Genomic DNA, 22,704 nt, shown 5'->3' on the forward strand with positions numbered 1-22,704 from the left:
ACCGTCTTGCCTGAAAGGGCTAATGCAGTACTAATGAACAATAAATCAACTTTGATTATCAAGTGTCAGCCCAATCCGTTTTCAGTTCAGCTCTATCACATCCTAGAGTAAGTCAGCCAGTGTCTCTGGGTAGGCAGTCTGTATTTTGGTTTCATTTTTACACACTTTTCACTGAAATGTGTCAGGCAGCTATAAAGAATCATGTAAAATAGAACTAGACCTTTTTCAGTGTAAGCGAAGGGTATCAATTAAGACTACGTGCTTCTGCCTTCATGTGGGTTACTTACTGATGTCTTAATATTCAAGGAAGCTTTGTGTTCTTTTAAACAACAAAAACAGCAACAGACCCTAAACTAGAATCTTAATGTGATCATGTTTGAGGGTTTTGACAATGACATGCTAGCTCGAACACTACCACATAAACCACCTCTGACTGCACATTCCTCTTGGAAAATCTATTACAAATGAACAAAAAGCAAAAAAAAAAAAAAAAAAAGAAAGAAAAAAGAAAAGAAAAAAGGCCACTTCTTAAAAAAAAAGAAAGGGACACGATTTAAAGTAAAAAAAAAAATGGCTTCTTTAACACTGACTTCCTAATAAAATAAATGTAACTTATTTTTTTTTCTTAAGCAGATTAGTCATTGATAGTATGATTCACATTTCCTGTTATCAGGCTTAATTTTTCCCCCAAATGTGTCACTTTCAAAATGTTGGAATCTATGGAAATTAGGTGATTTGCATTTTTAAATTGGCTTGATTAGAACATTTGGTCTGTGTGGACAAGAATATAAAATTATTAGATATTTCACTCCTAACCGGCAGGCCTTGAAGGAGTTAATCCCAAAGAGGAAGAGTCTATATGTACTTTGCTCTAAAACTTTACCACCCACTTCCTAAAGATCCCCTCCTTCCCATCACGACACTTGAGGGGGGTGGTGGGGGGAGAAAGTCTATTTCCACCGACCGACCCTCTTTCAGGCAGATCTGACAGTTGAGTTAGCTACATTCAGAGCCGGTTCGGATGGGAGTACCCCGTAGCAATTCCTGAGTCGGCTTCGCGTCCTACCCAAACCCCACTCACTACTTAATTAACCAGCAAAGTACTGCAACAGAGGCTAAGGCTCCTCAACCTGCCTAAGTGTCCTTCCGCCCGTCTGGCCGTCTTGGTATGGGGCTCTATTCGTCTCCCTCCACCCTTAACTGTGTATGAACTCCTTGAATTTGAACAGCTAAGCTGAAAATAGCCTAGACAGATATAGAAACAAACTATCAGAAGCAAAGAAACATCCACCCGGGTTACGCTGAGACGGAAGGCTCCTTGTATATTTCACACGCTCTGAAAAGTGACATAAATCACACCCCAGATACGTCCCCCGAATGGAGCGATGGCGAGGGCTTTACCAAAGTGGCTGCCTGAAGGCCAGACCGGCAGAAAAAGAATCGCGAACGAGAAAAAGAGAACGAGCGAGAGCGCGAGAGCAAAACACAAGCAGGACTTCCTCCAACTCTCAACTACACCCCACCCATGAACATTTAAAAAAAGGGAGAGCGAGAGAGAAAGGGGGGTAAAATCTCTCTCTTCCAGGACCCACAGGCCTGGAGCTGCTTCTTCCCACACCTCCACCCCCTCCCCCGCCTCCACTTCCAGAGCACAACTCCCACCCAAGTTGGTAAACAGCGATTGTTATTATTATTTTTTCCGAAAGACTCAACTTAGAAACCCTCGGGCGCTCCTGCCTTCCCCAGCAAGGCCCCAGGAAGCTGGCACCGCGGAGCCCGGGGAAGGAGAGCAGAACGGCAAAGATCAATCATGGGGACCAACCTGACACTCTCCATGTAGCCGCCAGGCGCGGGGAGCCGGCTCGGGGCGCCCGCGCGGGCCGGGCGTGGGGTCCGGCGGCCTCGGCGTGCAGGCGGACTGCACGCGCGCAGGGGCGCTCCGGCTCGCGGGCTGACAAGACGCACCGCGCCGCGCCCACCCGCCCCGCCCTGCTCCACCAATCACAACCCGCCTCTAAACACCCCGCGCCGCGCCGCGCCGCGCCCCACACAATGGGCTCCGCGGCCCGCGCCCCGCGCCCGCGCCCCCGGCCCCCTCCGCGCGGCAGGTGAAATCGCGCTCGGCGGAGACCCTGCTTTTGTTTCGGGAGCAACTCTGCTTAATTGCTGTTAACCCTTTGACCCGCCTCTGGCTGACGTCTGGGAAGCCGGGCGCGGCGCGCATCTCTCCCTCCGGCCGGGGCTGCCGGGTCGGGGCTTTTTGGTGGGGTGGCGTGTTTGTTTCCTCTTGGAAACTGACAAAGAGTTGTCCCAGCCTTTCAGAACAACCCGAGCGGCAAAGCAGGGGAACCGGCGCGCCCGGCGCACGCCCTGACTGCTTGGAGCAACTGTTTAGAATCGGAAGGGGATGCGGGGCTCAAAGACAGCACAGGAGAACTTCCTCGAAAACGGCCTTTGCGGGAGAACTTTCGCTTCACGTCCCTGGTTTAACCAAGCCTCAGCCTCTTTGATTCCCCCCGCCCCCTTTCTTTCCAAGAGTCGGCTTCGCCAGAGTGTGCTTGTGCGCGGAGGAAAACTAACCCGACACAGGGGTTGAAATAAATAACCACCAACGTGCCTCGTCGCTGAACCAAGCTACTTCCCCTCTAGAACGACAGCTGCTGAAGAAAGCATCTGCCACTCGTTCGCTAAGAAATAATTCTCTAAATTCCTTTCTTATTTATACAACAACAGCAACAACACAGGCTACTCTCACTGAGGACTTTAAGATGACCTCTATCAGAAATAGTTACTGCTCTTTAATGCTATTTAAAACAGAGTACAGTGTGGAAAAAAAAGTCACCAATATGCTAAACTTTGTTGGCTCAACTGGCATGATTTAAGTGCCAGGTTAATTTCATCATTTTCGGCAGTTCTAGAAATCACCTCTCTAATCTACCATCAATTTACAGAAAAACTTTTTTGGCCCATCCTTAAAAATAACAACAAAACTCTAACATTTTTACATTTTTTCTCAAAATATATGAGGAAAAGGAGTAGTGGTGACATCAGTGATTACCTAGTTTACCTCAATTAAAAAAAAAAAAAAAAAAAGCAACAGATTCTAACCCGGTCATTTCAGAAGTTTTACTGGAAAGTATTTTTCCATTTGAGATGTTAATGCAGGTTACTACAAACCAGAAAGCATATTGATAATATTTCCAATCAAGCAAAGGCCTGAATTTCAATCAGGTCAGCAGCGGAACAGGCAATCCCCCCCCCGCCCCAGTAATCTGGCAGCAAAGGAGACAAAAGCGCCAGTTGACCGTCAACTTATGATCAGATGGTAAATGGGCACAGCACAGATCGCGCTCCACCCTAAAGTGTTTTTATGTCAGATAACAAATTTATTAATGGGATTTTTCAGGTCACAAAAATGTGACCCCACCCTCTCATGAATATTTAGTAGAGAACCACTGGGCGTTCTTTTTTGGGGGGAGAGAGAGGGGCCTTAAATCTGCCAGTGCACCATGAATCAGTAGAGTTCTGACTCTTAAAGAGACAAGGGCCTCCTTCGGGTAGGGGCTGGCAGGGCCCCAAAGACAGGAAATAAAAATATAGGAAGTTCTCTCCAACCAAGGCACAGTGAGAAAGTAGAAATGTTCATTTCAAAATCCACATGCTATTTTTTTTCAAAGGTATTAAAATTCGTTAGAGATTTAATGTCTGTGAACGACATCAGGGTGCCCTGTGAATAAGCAATTCGTTCTTTTGAAAAGACAAGTTCTTCAAGAGGCATCCATAAAACTGGAACATGCTTTTACAAGTTGGCCTATGTCCTGTGCAGGTCAGCATTTATAAGCTAATAGTCTCCAGGAACATCAAAACAAACAATACACAAACAAACAAACAACAAACATTACAGACGCCTGTGACCCAGCTGTGGAGACAAACCTTACACAAAATAATTAGGGAGTGATGCAATGCGATGGTTACACAAGTACTAAATTGCATGGTGGTGGCATTAAGCCCCACGAGACCAGAGGGAAGGGGCAGATCCATGGAGCAGGAGGTCTGGGAAGGCCCCTTGGGGAGGTGGTGTTTAGAGGACTGATGGTGTGGATAAGGGGGGAGGTGACAGTTTGGAGAGGGAAGTGGCTCAGCAAACGCAGAGGCCACCTGGAGCCCTTCCCGCCCTCTCTCCAAACATGACATGGTGACTCAGAGACCACTTCTAGGCAAGGAAACGTACCATCAGAGATAAACCTGGATAAGCTTTATATGTCCAGGCCATTTTGATGATTTCTGGGCTCTCAAGATCACTTTGCATGTGGTCCTGTCTACCTGCCTTATGTCTGGGATCCAGTGAGAACTGGAACTTTTCAGGTCTGGAATACAATGTGAAATGTTAAAAGTTGTAGGGACTTAGAAGATTTAATTAATGCCATCTATTCTGTGAGTGCCAGGTCATTTTGGAAAGGTTGGGTCAGAAAGACCAAAAAAATTAAAAATTTAAAATTTAAAAAACAGCAGCATTTGGACACAGGGTTGGGGGGAGCTTTAGAAGAATCTGGAGTGGGGGACAGGCTTTAGAATGGGTTACTCAGCCACAGGGTCCCTTTTAGTTGTCACAACTTGAACAGAAATTGCAACCCCCATTTTCCAGAGAAGGAAACTGAAGTTCAGAAAGGCAGTGTGATTTTTTTGTTTTTCTCTCTAAGAATCACACACACCTAGTACCACAGGCCACAAGGGGAAACAAGACAGTGAATAGTTACAGAAAAAGAGAGGCCACAATAATGTAAAATGAATACTCGAGGTGGAAAAAGGGCTAATGTTTAAGGAAGGGTGAAGGAAATGCTAAATACCATACTTAAGAATATTTCTGATGCCCACATCCTAACACCCACAACAGATACAACCCTTGTTCAAACACCACATATTAAGAAACCTGTCAGTTGCTAAATGAGTCCATTGTGCAGCTGGCTATGTACTTAAGAACAGATTACTATGATCCCACACCAAACTCTAACCACCAAATAACACACCTGGGACTAAAATCATGTATTATATGTGGTTCGGCTGAGCCTTGAACGCAGAAGAAAGTGCAAGGTTTTAGTGCCCATTCAGAGCTGAGAATGTAGATAAGGTGAATTAAACTAAGAGTCAGAAGGAGCATCTTGTCAGGACACTATTCCCATACGCTGATGGATGGTATGGCAGCCGAAGGAGACGTCTGCCAAGGTGCTGGGTTCCCACTGAGGCCCAGCTTTTCCAGAAGCTGCTTGGCAATAACCAGGGAAAGGACGTGTAAATGGACACTGGTTCACATATTTCTAGCAACACAGAGCAAGAGACCTCCCCAGATAAAGCCAGTCATCTCTACCACATTCTCATGGGAAACTTCTGCCATTTGTGTTGCCGCAAGAAAGTTGATCTGCCCGTGGGAGTAAAGTAAAAACTGATGGGAGTTCCCTGGTGGCACCATGGGTTAAGTGCCTTGCATCATCACTGCTGTCACTGGTGCTGTGGCTCCAGCCACAGTTGTGGCACCAGTTCGATCTCTGGCCCCGGAACTTCAACGTGCCATGGCGGAGGCCAAAAAATAAAATAAAATTTTAAAATACTTTAAAAATTAAAAAAAAAAAAATCAAAACTGGTGAACAAGTAGAGGGTTGGAAAAAAAAAAATCAACCTGGACATGAGCAGCCCAAATTTTAATTCCCTACCATCTTCCAAACAACCCTTGCTTTCATGCTTATTTCTTTTCCCTTCTCCAATTAATTTAGTGGCGCTCCCAGAACATGTTCTGAAAAGACAGGACTTAAAAAGATTCAACCAACTGGCTTTGTTGCTAGAGAGAAAATGCTGAAGCAATGGGAATACAAAATTTAGCCCCCTTGCTCCAGGAACAGGCTTGATGACCTGCCCAGGGAAGTGAGTCGCTTTCAGAAGGAGCCCTGCTTTAGCATTTCTGATGTCTCCAAAGACCGCCAACCGGCAGCCAATTAAGAGATACTAAATTGCAACAGCCAAGCTCGATTCTTGAGATTTGGGCATTTGTCTCTAAGGAACTCCTGTTCCTTCCTGATTTAAGTGGTGCTTTTACTTAAAAAATATAAATTAATACATCACCCAACTACAGGGAGCAAAAGCACTTAGCTCCATATTGATATTGTTTATGTCACTGGTATGTCTATGTGGACAGTGAAGGTAATTACGTTGTTTTTCTTCTGTACCCACCTGGCCAAGGGAAAAGGCTGTGAGTTCTTGCTCCTGCACAGGAGTTTAAATTTCTCTTCATGACATCCTCCAAACTGTCACTAGCATCTTAATTTGATGCAGTATCTCATAATGCAATTATTCCCAGTTAATTTTATATATACACACTGTGACATGTCAACATTCAGGTGACTTATGAATTTGATGGGTACATAATAAGCTATTGGAACAATTATTGCCCCCTCCAAAAAAAAATTCCCTTCCTCTTAATGGAAAGACATTTATAAAACATTGCTGGTAAACAAAATCACGTCTGGAAAAGGAAAATGGCAACATCCAATTTTGTTGTTTTGTTGGTTTTTGTTTTTTTCCATATCCTCAGCACATGGAGGTTCTCAGGCTAAGGGTCGAATCAGAGCTATAGCCACCAGCTTACACCACAGCTCATGGCAACACCAGATCTTTAACCTACTGAGGGAGGCCAGGTACTAGTTGGGTAGTTACCACTGAGCCACGACGAGAACCCTGTAATATCTATTTCTAACTGTGCATCTGATTGACGGTAACAAATTACTCTCTCATGTATGATAAAACCATAATCTCTTGTTTTAACATAATGTAAAATGTATTACTGGATAGCTTCCACCATGAAGTTAGAACAGATTACACTGAGGTGTACACAAGTCTCATAAAGGTACGTGTTTGAGGATGGGAGAGCTTTTCCCCAAGAGTGTGCTCTTTCAGGTACTGGGAAGAAAGAATCACTACCACCATCAAGCCTGAGTCCTTATTTCCCCTCCAAGAAGTGACAGCATTGATGATACGCCCACATGCAAAGCCTCGATTGACTTCAGGCATAACCAGAACTGGGTCACTGAAGGGGAAGTGTAAAGATGGCTCTTGGGCTATGAGATTCTATCAGAATATTTTTGAAAACGCTTAATTATGGAGAAATGGCTGAGAATGAGCTAAAGGCACTAGCCACCTTTCTGCAGTCAAGTCAGCTTTTCCCGAGACCCATGGTGCGCAGCAGGCCTGGGGAGAAGCACGGGAGCGTGTCCCATCCTGTCCCAGGAACAATGCTTACCAGCCTCCCTCCCAGGCCACACCACCCTCCTGTGACCCTAGGCTGCCACACCCTCAAGTCAAAACCCTCTTTACGCCTGCCCTCTGCTGGTAAGCCTGCCAGGACTAAGACGATGTGACTACTTTAACTTATTCCAAAGACAAGTTTTAAAGGCTGGAGAGAGAAAGGACTATTAACTGAAAATATAAATTAAGACACTTAAGAAAAAAAAAAAAAAAGGAGGGAGGGGGTGCCTAGGTGAAATATGGCACTTTTAATGTAAAAACGCACATCCGTCTACTCTATTGCAGGCTGGCTCAGAGCACAGGAGTGCCAAGCTCTATATTTTAGCTTGCCTAAGAGGACAACCTGTATTCTTGCAGGGCATCTTGGCTTCCCTTTTGCTCCCTCTCTGGGGAGAGGTAGGTCGGTACGTTTTCAATAAAACACCTTCTTAGCAGTAAAGGGCCACTGTTCCCGTTTCAATGGTCCCTAAGGTTTCATGATCCAGCATATTTAGCTGGCTTGCGGCTCAAGCTTTCCTTTGGCATTCATAAGAGCCACATAAAAGGGGGGTGGAGGCAAAAGAAGAGCTTTTCGTGGATCCTTTGTCTACCTAAGACAACAGTTAACTATGAGACTGATTAGCTGGCATGAATTCCACAAACAGCGGGCCATGCTCCCAGGCCCTCTCTCCCCAGTAAGGGCAGGGTGACCTATCAAGAAGACCCAGAGGAGGGCTCTGGGCGTCAGGGGTGAATTTCTGCAGCAGCAGTAGCAAGCAAGGGTTAAACAGAGCACCTCCTGTCAGTGTCAATGCGAAGTACCAGGCCTTACAAATCCCCGCAGCATACCATTTCAAAAATCTATCTCTAAGGTGGGAAAATGAAGCTTAGCAGTTGCAACCTCAGAAGCATTCAGGAAGTAGCACTCCTGACAGTGCTATAGATGCCGAGTAAATGCTCTTAGCAAGAACACCCAATCCAGCCGACAATAAATCTTACACTGGGGAAGCCGGAGCTGGGCTACGGAATCCCCTTCAAAGATAATTGCTTTCCACACTGTGTGGCATAGAGACCACTACGTAGAAAACCCTTTTCTGGGGCCCTACTGCTCTCTATGGCTGTTCTTTCCTTAATGGTAACCAATTACACCGCCCCCCCCCCAATACCCTCTACCTTTAGTAGGAGAGACCATATAAAAAGTCAAAGATTTGTCTTCTTTCCTAGAGAAAAGTGATGAGGACAGTTCTTGGTGGGGGGTAGGGTGGGGTGTTGGGGGTAGGTGGATGGGAGGCCAGGGTCTGGGAGAGGGAGGCTGGGATGAGAGGAAACATCTAAAGCCTCAGGAGCAGAGTCTGAAGCAGCATACAAGGTACACAACCCTCGCCACCCCACCCTGCCCCCCACCACTGCCCACACTGTGAAGACCCATGTGGTTTCTGAACAGTTTCAAACTGGCACTCTCCCAACAGGCCACAAAAGAAGTAGGCAGACCTTTTCTGGTCCAAAGTGGCCTTGTGTGGTCTGTTTAACCCCGGGATAATGCGGGAGTATTAGCTGGGACGCGGGGTTCTATGAGTGACTTTGTCATGAATTATGAGTGCAGTCGTGGGCAGGTCACCTCACCTCTCTGAGCCCACAGGTCATCTAAACAAAGAAAAAGATGGGTAAGAGACTCTCTCTGTTGGCTTTAATGATCATTATTATTACTGACTGTATCAACTACACATTTTACACTAGCAGAGGACTAGTAGTCTCAAGGTGTTTTTTGTAGCTTACAATTAGTGTCATATATAAAACTGCCAGGAAGATATATATAGTTTAAAAACATCAACAGGATTTTAGAGCTCTGGAAGCTTGGACACTCTCAGGCCAGAAGAAAATCAGGGAACAAAGGGAGGAAAAAAAAAATGTTTTTTGGAAAACTACTCAAAAGCTCTCATTCTGATCCCAAGTCATAAACCCCATGAAACATCAACAATTTGTAGTCCATTGATTAAGTGGCCTTTAAACTTGGTGAACTGAGTTGGGGCCTCAGAAAAGGATGCTAAAACTCCCTGACTTCCAAACATGTTTAGGTTCTTCGTCCTTGTGATTTTATTTTTTTTCTTCTTCTTCTTTAACCATCAAAATTCTCTCTTTCTACCATGCTGGTTCCCACCAAAATGATTTTCAGAATTTCTAGTCCAACCTTGCAAGCCATTCATCTGCTTCCGTCTGTTTCATTTTAGAAAAGAGAGAGGAAAGCTTTATGCACCAGGTAACTGTGGGCCGGGGATGGCATTTCCATCTCAGACTGAAGCCACAGGTTGGGCTGGAGTAAAAGGGAAATTTGGAAGGAAGCATAGCATCACAGAGATATTAGCCTCCTTGTGAGATCTAACAACTCATTTTAAGAAGATGCATACAGAAAAGCACACAGTCTGGCCTGCAGTCCAATTACTTATTTTTTTACTGTTTTTAAGTGGCATTCCATCCCTCTTGAGGAAAAGCAGTAGATGAAACAGGAAGCTTTTCAGGTCATATAGAACTTCGTTCTTTTCAAACAAATAAGGTATTGTGTGTCTGAACAATAGGAGGAATGTCTAATTGATCTTAATTAAATTCAGTGATGTCCAATTTTTGAGATGGGTCAGGACACATCTATGTAATGTCACAACCCAACAGGCCAGACCTTTGAAATCAGAGAGTTCGGTGGTGAGCTGTTCTCTGACACCCTTTCTTATCCATTCACCCTCCCATTGCACTACCAACTGATTCTACCCTCCAACTTTCTTCTCCCTCCCTTGTGCTACTCCTGACTTCTTCCCAGCTTGGCACATACAGTTTCACATGAGCAATGGCCATCCTTTTTTCCCCTGACCAGCCGTCTGAAGCTGCAAAGCCCCACCATATGCTCGCTCATCGTTCTTATGATAACCTACCAAACAGGAAGCCTATTGTATCCATTGCATGTGGAGAAGGTTACCTGGACTTTCCAAGGGGGGAGATGTGGATTTGAACCCAGTCTTTGCCACTCACCAGAGAACTAGGTGAGTCACAAAAACTTGTTTGTATTTTCTGTAAAGTGGGAGCAATTATTTACCTTGCATTTGATTGGTGTTTCTTTTATTATTTTTGAGGGGGGCTATCAATTTTAAACTCAGTTTTCCTGATTTGAGAGTCTTAGTGTGCATTTTTGATCTACTGCCTGGCGAGCACCTGGTCACCAGCGCCTAGCTGAGCAAACGCTTTGATTTCAGAAGGAGTCAGGGGACTTGTCTGAGATCAGGTGGCTGGTGAATGAAAGGACTGAGGTGTGACTCGCCCCTCCAGACCTCAGCCCTGCATTAGGGAGCCTCTCGCTTCCCGGTCACAGAGCTCAGGTGACTTTAAGATAACAGCTAAGAAAATAAAGACCAAAGTCACTCATGATCTAGGAGCGGTTGGAAATTCTGTAAATATCCTGCCAGTTACAAATTGGGAAGTAGGTACTGTAACCTCAAAACAGGGTTTGACAAAGGAAGGGAAAATAAGGGGAGGGCTGGCACCTGGTAACATGATGGCTAAGAAACAGAGCGAACATTTACTGGGAGCTCATGATGGCTCTGGCATTTTCCATAATACCTCTTAATCCTTAAAACAATCCTACAAAGGAGATACTGTTGTACCCACTTAACAGATGAAGAAACTGAGGCTCTGAGAGTTGAAATTACTTATCCAATATTTCATAGCAAGTCAGGGGAGAAGTGGGACTTGAAAACCTCTGAAACAAGGCTTTTGTATCGTATGCTAAGCTGGACAACAGGCTCGGGGCTAGAACTAAGAACAAAGACACAGGCTCGCTCTTACACCTATGGAAGATATATGTGACCAAGAATCACTGATTGGTCAGCAAGAATGGAACCTAAAATAATACAAAAGTCAAATACTGATAGCCTCTCTGCTTCTTCCATGAATCCACAGTGACAACCCTGGCCAACAACATGAACGTGAACTTGGTCCTGAATGTGTGGGTGGCCACAAACGGGCTGGGAGGAGAAGCAGTGGGCATTGTCATGCATTGTCTTGTGTTACTTTTCCTGGATTAAAGAGCTCCCCGCACTCCCATCTCCATTGTTGAGAAGAGAGAGGTACACAGATAAACAGGCAGACAAGACTTCTGACCATCTTCCAAGGCATCACAGGGCACCAGGCAGTGGCCTGGCAGCCCTGGCCTGGATGGTGTCCAAGCTCTTAGTGTCTTAGATGTAGAGATGGAAGATCATGGTGATGGGGCTTATTTTGTCCCTGATCATAAAAGGCACCTGGACCCCTGCATATGGCAGCTCTAGCTAGACGGCCGTGGGTTCTAATACTGCATACTTCCCAACTGTCCTTTTGGGTAAAGGACTCATTTATTAATCTCTAAATGCCTCAGTACCTACATCTATAAATGGAATTTATCCTAGTACTTCTCCCAGAGGACTGTTATAAGCATTACATGAGATAAATGGGTCAATCCCTGGCAAACCTAAATGTTTCCTCATGTCATTATTATTCATTATTATTGTTACTACATACTGCTTTTCCTTCCATCTTTTCCTTTTGCTGTATTGAAATACCAGAAAGCAAAATGCTTTTTCACTCTCACACACACAGACTTCTTTTTAGAGAGGTAGGAAATATCGATGACTCTAACTCCTAAAAGTTAACTCAGCCGTAGCCCTTTCATGCAAATCATCTCAACAATGGAATAAGACACTCGGTTGGGTCAAGGGGTGGCCCTGCTCTACCTCCAGGTCACCCAGTGAGCCAGGGCTACCAGCCAGTTTGTCACTAGGGGTATGAAGGGGCTGGGTGATTTGTTAAATGAATTCTCAAGGACCTGCTGGGATAATGTAGGAGGGGCCTGCTCTGAGTACTGGGAACATGCAGGCTGACCAACATGAGACCTAATCTGTGGAACCTGCAGCCTATGTTTTTATGATATTTTGCTACTCTTGTCCCTGGAAAGGAACACTGTTGATGGAACCCCAGGCTCCAGAAAAGGCTCAGCCTACACACATACAGATCATGGGATACTGACCTAATGAGCTGATTTTAAGCTTCTTTTCAAAGTTCCCCACATCCACACTAACCAATGTTAGGAGCAGGCCTCAGCCATTGTATCATCATTTGCATAATTTCAAAAAAAAAAAAGGGAGAGAGAAACACACACTGGAGGTAGAGAAGAGTCGTTCCCTCTCTAGCCTTAGGGGATAAGGGTGCATCTAATAAGACAGGGGATTATGCTGCATATTTAAGGGCAATGGCCTACTCCAGGCTGTTGGGCAGCCGGGGTGGGAAAGGACACCTCAGCTACCAGGAAGAGCATGTATAAACATTCACATGGGAGGTGGCACAAACCATAAAATGGGGGACTCTGAGGTACTTGAAAAGGCTGGGGCAGTTATAATTTGTGCCATATCTCTCTTCTTTTGAGACCAAAGGAGTTTTCTTCTTCTCCCCAATCTCGCCTGTATTTCCCATCTCAAACATGCATTCATGCCTCCCTCTCCTCATTTATCCAGTTTGGTGCATGGTTGCTGTGGTTCATCAACACAGTGTCCAGCATTTAACACGCTTTCTCCTAGCCTTGACGGGAGCTGGCGCGCGCGCGCGCACACACACACACACACACACGCACGCGCACGCACGCACGCACGCACACACACACACACGCGCGAGCGCGCGCGCTTCACCCCAAGCCTACGGAGTCTGATGGGTTTTTTGTTTTATTTTGTTTGTTTGTTTTCTTTTTTGGCTGCCCCACGACATATGGGGTTCCTGGAATAGGGATCAAATCTGAGCCACAGCTGCAAACTCTGCTGCAGTTGCGGCAATGCCGAATCCTTTAACCCGCCACCCACTATGCTGGGCTGGAGGCTGAACCTGCGTCCTGGAGCTGCAGAGATGCCACCCATCCCATTGCGCCCCAGCAGGAACTCCTGATGTTTGTTATTCCTATCTCAATACGCTCTCCAATCTGCGATTCCCGATTCTCATCTTTCCCATTCAGAGGCTGCGACTGGGCAAGTCTGGGGAGGGTGAGCCTGGCATAGAACCAGGGGTTGGAAACCACTAGCCTCAAGTGAAGGAGCAGGGACTCAAGGATGAGATATTTTGGTCCCTTAAGGGTTTAAAAAACACCACATCAGACATGGACATCTTATTATACAGTTAGCTAGAACAAAACCATAAGGAAATATTTCCATCTAATACAGGGGCAAACTTACAAAGCATTAAGGACCTGTACACTAATCCCTCAGGAAACGAATGAGAGCTCTAACAGAACCAGCACAATCAAGACCTCGGCTGGTCGCACACATGTCACTCCCTCTAGGCAGCCAGGCTTTTGTGACTCAAGAAGGAGGGTCTAGTCTTTATGCACATTCTCCTAAGCCAGCCTCACTGTGATGGGCTGAAGCCAGTCTGGTTAGGTCTTCTTCACCTATTCCTTTTGAACTGAGTCGGGGCAGGAAGGACAACACAAGTTGTGTTTAGGTCTGTGAAAACTGAATGTTACAGAAAAGGACAAAGGAGCCAAGTCTCAAAAATAACAAGTCCTCCATTAGGCAAATTATCCTCCTCTATGGAAAAGCACATGCACACAGGGAAGAGAGAGGAAGAGGCTGCTCCACAACTCAGCCATCTTCTCATCCATGGCACTAACTCGAGTAGTACCGCCTTCCCTGGGCTCCCATCTACACCCGGCATTCCAGCATTCTAGCAAATAGTAACTAGCTCACCAAATGCCAAAAAGAGGGCCCCGTTACATAGTAGCCCCTTAACAAACATTTGATGAATTTATACACAAGTGAAGAAATAAATGAATTCATGTTTTCTCTTCCTTTCTCCATCAATCGTTGGTCCCTTCCTTGTTTCATGTCATTTATGTTTCATGGGTGTGTTTTTTCTAAACTATAAGCTCCGAGAGACAGAGTCCACACTTTCCTCTTTTGAAACTCTCGGTACCTGGTGTAGCGCCAAGGAAGAAGTAACTGAGCATGTGTTATTTTGTTTTGTTTTGTATTTTTGTGGGTTTTTCTTTCTTTTTTCTTTTTTTAAGGGCCTCACTTGCAGCATATGGAAGTTCCCAGGTTAGGGAATGAATCGGAGATGCAGCTGCTGGCCTATGACACAGCCACAGCAACATGGGATCCAAGCCTTGTCTGCAAACTGCGCCACGGCTCACAGCAACACTGTATACTTAACCCACTGAGTGAGGCCAGGGATTGAACTCTCATCCACATGGATACTAGTGGGATTCTTAATCCACTGACCCACAACAGGAACTCCCTAAACTCATGTTAAATAACAGCATCTCTATGTGTGCCTTGCGCATTCAGTGACAAGGCAGGCCTCTCGAGGTCACCATGTGAGGGGCTAAAACCTTGTTGATGGCAGTTTTATGATGGAGTGACCTCACATGCAAAAAAAAAGGTGGGGGTATTTGTATACAGCAATCAATGGTCAATCAGAATCTTTGAAAGTTAAAAAAAAACATTGAATAGAAACTCTGATTCATGGATTACATAAATCACTTTACATTTTATAGCTGTGAATAAACTCAAGTCACTAAGTTCAATACAACTGTAACTACTGAAGGTTGACAGCTATCCAAATTTTTGAAAAATCATCTATCTTCCATTTGTCTTGCTAATTTTGTCAAATGAAAAGAACCCTGAATGGAGATAAGGCTGAAAGGGCGGGAAAAGCAATTTCCTGAGCTGCTGCCAATACCAGACACCCTGAAGAGGGATGTTCATTGCTCCAGGCATCTCTACTTCATTTTGTTCTGTTTTTGCAGGCTGTTGCCTGATGCCAGAACAAAGCTACAGAAAAGCGACAGCCCACACATCTCATCGGGGCCACAGAACTATCACAAACTGTGGCCACTTAACCCTTTTCTTCAGAAGCAGAAGACCTACAGCTAGCATGACCTTACTTCTTTTTTTGATTAAAAAAGTTTTTTAAGGTTAAAACCTCGTTGATTTGCCATGTTGTGCCAATTTCTGCTACAGAGCAAAGTGATCCAGTCACAGATATACATACATATATATTCCTTTTCTTATATTATCTTCCATCAGGGTCTATCACAAGAGATTTGATACTGTTTCCTGTGCTATACAGTAGGACATCATTGCTTATCCATTCTAAATGTAGTAGTTTACATCTACCAACCCCAAACCCTCATGCTCCCCATGACCTTACTTCTATGTGGTCACCTAGATTCTGAGAAATACACACTTAAGAGACCAAGTTAATCCAAACGGATGATTCTATTTAACCCTGTACCATGGTGACTCTACCCTTTCCTACCAAGGGCCTCACACTGTCTCTCTTTATCCTTCTCCTTAAATCACTGAGTAGGTTCTGGTTTTGTCTCAGAGATCTACTGGCATTTGTTAGGTGACATACAAAGCTTTTCACTCTGGTTTGCCCCCAGCCCCTTCGAGTATAGCATCCAGAAATAAGCATGGCAGGCCACAGAGGACAGAGGCTCAATTTCTCATTATTCTATTAATGTTGGCTCAGGTCCTTGGTACCCCTGGCTCCACATCAGGACAAAATGGGCTTCTATTGGTTTTATCATCATCCTTTAACTAACTGTCACAAGAACCACTAGTAAGTTACAGCTCTCTACTTTGCACTTGTGCTGTACATTCATACCAACAAAGATCTTTTTCATTTTGATCCAGAATTTCAGCCTGCTGAGACTTTTAAAAATCACAATTCTTCAGCTTAGAATATTAACTCTTCCTTAACCTTCTCCCACAGACACAATCTTTGTCATCCCTAAATTCCTAGAATTGTAGCATTTCAGATGTGTTGTGATCAGTTTTCTCAAATGTGCATATCTCAGCGTTTCCTGGAACCTAAGCTGGAGTTGCTACTATTATTTTTTTTTCTTCTCTTTCTTTTTACTTTTTTTTTTTTTTTAGGGATGCACCTGTGGCATATGGAAGTTCCCAGGCTAGGAGTTAAATTAGAGCTGCAGGTGAGGCCTTTGCCACAGCAACTCAGGATCTGAGCCACAACTGTGACCTATAACCTGAGGCAATGTCAGATCCTTAACCCACTCAGCTAGGCCACAGACTGAACGCACATCCTCACAGACACTCACTGTGTCAGGTTCTTAACTTGCTGAGCCACAATGGGAACTCCAGGCTCCTGTTATTATTTGATGATCACCAGACCAATTTCACACCAGGAGCTACTGATATGGATCTGTGGTATCAGCCTGTTCCAGACTGAAAGCACCAGGAGGTGTCCCGCACAGCATCAGTGTGAACTCCTCCTGCCACCTTCACAGCGCACCTAAAAATGGTACCTAGATCTTAACAGGTGCTTCAAAGACAAATGTTTTTCTTTTCTTTCTTTTTTTTTTTTTCGTCTTTTTGTCTTTTAGGGCCATACCCGTGGCACACGGAGGTTCCCAGGCTAGGGATCAAATCAGAGCCATAGCTGCTGGCCTACACCACAGCCACAGCAACATGAGATCTGAGCTGTGTTTTCGACCTACACCACAGCTCACAGCAATGCCAGATCCTTAATCCACTGAGTGAGGCCAGGGATCCAACCCAAGTCCTCATGGATGCTAGCTGGGTTTGTTAACTGCTGAGCCACGATGAGAACTCCAAAATGCTTTTCAATGCAAAAGTGAACAAACTTGCTTAATCTGTGCCATAATCCAGTGCTGAGATTCTACTGCCAATCTATACTGCGGAGATGGGGAAACCAAGGTCTCTAAAGTAAAATAACTGACTCAGAATTAGGCACTCTGTTATATGGACCAACATTTAAAAATAATGCCTAGAAAGATTTGACATGTGAAAGACACTCTAACTGCTCATTTCAGAGCAGAACACCCAAATCGAGTTTTGTGCCTCTTTTTCCTGTGTCTTCCTGGTATGGGGGGGGGTCCACACCACTCCGTCACCTCTCCCACCAGGTTCCTTTTTCTCCTTTCTGCAGAATGTGATGTGGCTCAAGAAATTTCCAAATTAAAACCTGGCAATGGTTTCTATATTCTTGTTTCCTAAACCTATAAATCAAAAGTGTCTAAACAGGTCATAAATGTTCCTTGGCGATATAATGGGAAAAGTTCTGATTTATGGTGCCGGTGGAATAATTTTAAATAATTACATAAGAGTTTTGAAAAATGCAATTAACACCTTTAGAAGTTTTCTGAAATGAAAATGAATCTCTGGAGATGACTGTTCCTATACATAAAGATAGCCAGTTAAAAAATAAAAATAAAGCTACAAGATGCAACCGTGTCTAAAAGATCTTACGGAGACTGGGTGGTGGTGTTTTATTTACAATGGGAATTCACCAGCATGACTGAACAATACATGCACTAACTGTGCCCCCTTATCACACCATAACAGAACAATTAGCTTATGTCATTACTGAACATCAAGATTAAATCACCAAATAAACATCATGTTTCTATTCAGCCTAGGCTGATGCCTCTCTCCCTCTGTACTGCATTGACACATCCTACCACAGTGTCCTTTGGAACAGTGAAAATCCTCCTACCTGCTCTTGCAAAGCTGGCCAATGTTCTTTCTTTCCTCTTTCTCTTCATTTGTGATTCATCTCCTCCTTCAAAATCCAACCTTCTACAGATGAAGTCACTCCAAACCTCTTTCCTTAACTCTAATTTCCCTGGGTACCAAAGCAAGTCTTACCATCTCTGAATTTCCTTCTTCAGGATTGCCAAGCAGTAGGAGGTATGGTTTTACTTGAGGAACAGAGTTCTCAGGCTCACTTGGGCTAATAATCCTTCCTCTTTGTCCCTCACTCAATAGTCTCCACTTTGGCAGATCTTACACACACCCTCTTGGAAGATCTAACCTCCACTTTCAACTCTGGAAGTAGCACAAGTCCATTTCAGATAAAACTGGCTTTATTTATTTATTTTTTTTTTTGCTTTTTAGGGCCACACCTATGGCATACGGAGGGTCCCAGGTTAGGAGTCAAATCAGAGCTACAGCTGCCAGCCTATGCCACAGACACAACAACGCAGGATCCGAGCCACATCTTCGACCTGTACCACAGCTCACGGCAATACTGGATCCTTAACCCACCAAGTGAGGCCAAGGATTGAACCTGCATCCTCATGGATGCTGGTCAGATTCGCTTCCAATGAGCCATGACAGAAACTCCTAAGATGTCTTTTCAACCGTCTCCCTCTCTCTCAGTGAGACCAGCAAGAGGGCAGAAAGCTGGATCCTGAACCCAGTGAGTGGGACCAGGGATTGAACCTGGATCTTCATGGATACTAGCCGAGTTCGCTTCCACTGCACCACAATGGGAACTCCCAAACTGACTTTTGATTTAAGTATGCACTGCTTTGTGCTACCTGCTATTCAGTTTCTTCTAGGTGTATCATGGGTTAGAATACTAAACAGTCTTGAAGCAGACCTTGACTTTCTCCAGAGCTCTTTTGGATCCAATGGTCCAAAGTATATCGCTAGTTCCTTCCATCACGTGTACTTGTGCTCAGCAACCACATGAAGAAAAACTCTTAGCCACCATCCTGGCCATGAGAATGAAGTAAAAGACTTAGAATCACAGAAACTTTGTTCTAGAGTAGATGAAGAGATGATTTTAGTCCCACCCCCTCATTTTCCAAGTGAGAAAACTCATGCCCAGGAAGGAAAAATGACTAGCCAAAGGTCATGCATCTGAGCAGTTACTGGCAGAACCAACACCAGAACCCCAAACGTGTGACTCCTAATTAAGCATTCTTTCCACTGCCTCACACCACCTGGCAAAGGACCTACACAAGGAACCACCAAAACTAAAATAATCAAACTTCCAACATTTACCACTCTTTTTGGGCTGGGAGATATGTAGGGAGACAATTGCCTTTCTGTCCTTGTTGGAATGATTGGTGCTTTTTATTTGTACTAGAAATTATGAACAAAAAATAAAACTAATTATTACTCACCAAAGGCACAGAAGGTCAAAATATAGGTCACTTTCTACTGTTTCTTGTCTAAACCTCACTTAACTCTATTTGACCATTAATCTCAGGCTGAGATGTCCAACAGTGTAGATGCTAGTCTTATGTGGCTATTTGTTTATCAACAAGTTATTGTATTAAAAATTAGCTGCAATAAAATAAAATAATTCAGTCCTTCAGTCATTCTAGCCATACTGGGAAGTACCCCATACCCAATTCTACCCAATGGTTAGAAACTACCACAATGGACAGAAAAGATGTAGATAATCCCTATCACTAGAAAATTCTATGAGACAATAGTCTAGAACATTCCAGTCTATGAAATGAGTATAATATGAAAACCATGACAAAGATGAATTCCAAATTTGAAATACAGACTTTTCTTCCTAGCACAAAGGAACTTACATGAATATTCTAGGAGTTTTGTTTCTGATGAGCGAACTCAGCCCTAGGAAATTCATTTACACTGCTTTTCCAAGCTCTACAAGAAGTTAGTCACAGGGTTGGGACTGAACGTCCCATTGCCCAACTCTTAGGGAAGTGATTTTTCTACTAAATTTGCTGACCAGCTGAAACCAACAATACAATAAGCCTCACCCTCTTCAAGATGATGTGGGGTAAAATGTCATTACAGCATCCACTCCTCTATCTTTTAAAAGGAAAATGGACAAGCAATAACTGACTCACATTTACTTAGCATCTATGTGGTATTTTATTTCTCCAATACTTTTTCTTTTTCTACTGTCCAGCATAGTGACCCAGTCACCATGTATACATTCTGTTTTCTCACATTATCATGCTCATCATAAGTGACTAGACATAGTTCCCAGTGCTACACAGCAGGATCCCATTACTAATCCATTCCAAAAGCAATAGTCTGCATCTATTCACCCCAAGCTCCCAATCCATTCCACTCCCTCCCCCTCCCCCTTGGCAACCACAAGTCTATTCTCCAAGTCCATGATTTTCTTTTCTGTGGAAAGGTTCATTTGTGCCATATATTAGATTCCAGATATAAGTGATAGCATATGGCATTTGTCTCTCTTTCTGACTTACTTCACTCAGTATGAGTCTCTAGATCCATCCACGTTGCTGCAAATGGCATTATTTTGTTCTTTTTTACGGTTGACAGACGATTAGATTAGGAAGATATGGTATATATACACAATGGAATACTAGTCAGCATCTGTGTGGTTTTAATGGAGCCAGTTTATCCAAGGTAAACTAGAGGTAGGCACATGGCTCAATCCCAGCCAATCAGCATATTCCCAACCCCAGTTCCACAGTGATTGGTTCAGGTGCAGATGACTCAGCTCATTCGGCCAATTCAGAAAATTTTGTTGGAATCACTGGACAAGAGATACTTATTTTCTGCAAGGGCTGCTAAACTGTAATGATGTCCATCTGGGACTCCCAGAATCCATCTTGTCTCAGCAAAGGGAGAATCTGACAGAGAATGAAGGCAACACAAAAAGAAAGCAGTACAAAAGTGGTGCTAGACCAAGTCCTGATGACATGATTTGAGTACCGAATCCCCAGGTGAGTTGGAGGCCAGGCTCACCCTTGAACTTTCAAGTTCTAGGGGCCCACAGTCTTTGTTCCCATGACCGGCCAGCCTAAGTTGGGTTTTGCCATTTGCATTTGACTAATACAGGTGCTTCTTTCCCACAAGGAAATTAGGAAGTACTTGCATGAATATATCCAATCAACCTTGAAAAGCTTAGCAGGAGGGGAACACCAAATTATAAGCACATGATGGCAGTGGCACATCTTTGTTCATGTGATGCCATTCGAGGAGGGATTCCCCAAGGCAACCTCAAGGAGACTCAAACTGTCCCAGCCATGGTTCAATTACTAGGTTTCAATCCACCATAGGTGCATTTTTTCTTTCAGTCACCCAAATTTAAAGTGCAACATCACTTTAAAATTCAATAAATTATCTTCTATTCATAAGCCCTGGGAATTTCTTCAAGACATTTCATCATCTAAAAAAAAAAAAAAAGATATACAAAGAAATCCCCCTCCGGGTCTCATGATGAAAGTATAATTAAGACTTCTTGGTCTGATGGGTTTTCAGTTCAAAATTCTTTACTGTCCTTTCCCACTAACCCTGAACTGAATCCTCATTCTTAAACTGGGCATTAAAGTTTCTCTTTTTTTCTAGGTCCAATGTCATACTACGACAAGCATAGTTTCATAGAGTCTAGCAATAAATCACTTACAAGATCTGTTAGCAGCTATTTTACTGTATAAAATTCATCTACTTTTTTTTTTTTTTTTTTACTGTATATAATCCACATGCAGTTGGCTCTCCTAATCCATGGGTTCCTCAGTTGCAGATTCCATCAACTGCCAATTAAAAATATTGAGGTAAAAAAATTCCAGAAAGTTCCAAAAAAGCCAGACTTGAATTTGCCGTATGCAAGCAACTAGTTACGTGGCATTTACATTGTATTTACAACTATTTATTTACATAGAATTTACATTGTCTTAGGTATCATGAGTAATCCATAGATGATTTAAAGTATACTGGAGGATTGTGTAGGTTATAAGCAAATACTATGTTGTTTTATATAAGGGACTTAAATATCCTTGGACTTTGGTATCCAAGGGGTCTTAGGACCAATTCCCAGTGGATACTGAGGGAAGACTATATTTTGGGGAGATAAATTCATTCTTCTTGGGGGTCCCCTTTTTTTTAGGGCTGTACCTGCAGCATAAGGAAGTTCCCAGGATATGGGTCAAATCAGAGCTGCAGCTGCCGGCCTATACCACAGCCACAGCAATGCCAGATCTGAGCTGCATCCGTGACCTACACACCACAGCTCACAGCAACGCTGGATCCTTAACCCACTGAACGAGGCCAGGGAACAAACTGGAGTCCTCATGGAAACTGTCAGGTTTGTTACCACTGAGTCACCACGGGAACTCCTGGTGGCCCATTTTAAAATGTTATATGCTTGCAGTTAGTTGCTGAGACCAAGCCATATTAACAAGATAGGTTTTTTACAGGTTTTTTTTTTCTTCTTAAATAATGCTAATATTCATAAAGGCTTTAACTTCTCCTTTAGTAAATGATTTTTTAAAAAATTAAATATTGTTTGAATATATAGATTTGGACATAAAGTAGTTGTTCTCCGTTAGTGGTTTATTTATTTCATTCAATGAATCTTTATGTCCAGCTCATCAAGAGCTTGGAGCTTCTTCCATTTAGCTTTTTTCACTTAACCTTATTAATACACACTACTGTATAAAACAGATGGTTAACGAGAACCTACTCTACAGCATAGGAAAATCCACTCAATAGTTTATAATAACCTAAATGGGAAAAAAAGAATGGATATATTTATGTGTTATGACTGATTCACTATGCTGTACACTTGAAACTAATACAACATTCTAAGTCAACTATACTCCAATAAAATTAAATTTAAAAAATAAAATCTCTTTTTAACAAA

General features: G+C 43.6%; 1 protein-coding gene across 12 annotated transcripts in view; it reads right to left on the reverse strand.

Moving 5' to 3' along the window:
- The window catches only part of FOXP1 (forkhead box P1), a 620,675-nt gene that overhangs the window by 105,038 nt on the left and 492,933 nt on the right, over positions 1 to 22,704 (reverse strand). The window contains exon 1 of one of the 12 annotated variants that reach the window (XM_047779169.1): positions 1,823 to 1,966. The exons of the other annotated variants lie outside the window; for them this stretch is intronic. The gene's annotated coding sequence lies outside the window, so the exon portion shown is untranslated. Of the gene's footprint in view, positions 1 to 1,822; positions 1,967 to 22,704 lie in introns of those variants that run through there. 12 annotated transcript variants of the gene reach the window in all.

Source organism: Phacochoerus africanus, chromosome 1 (assembly GCF_016906955.1).
Source record: "Phacochoerus africanus isolate WHEZ1 chromosome 1, ROS_Pafr_v1, whole genome shotgun sequence".
Classification (NCBI taxonomy): domain Eukaryota; kingdom Metazoa; phylum Chordata; class Mammalia; order Artiodactyla; family Suidae; genus Phacochoerus; species Phacochoerus africanus.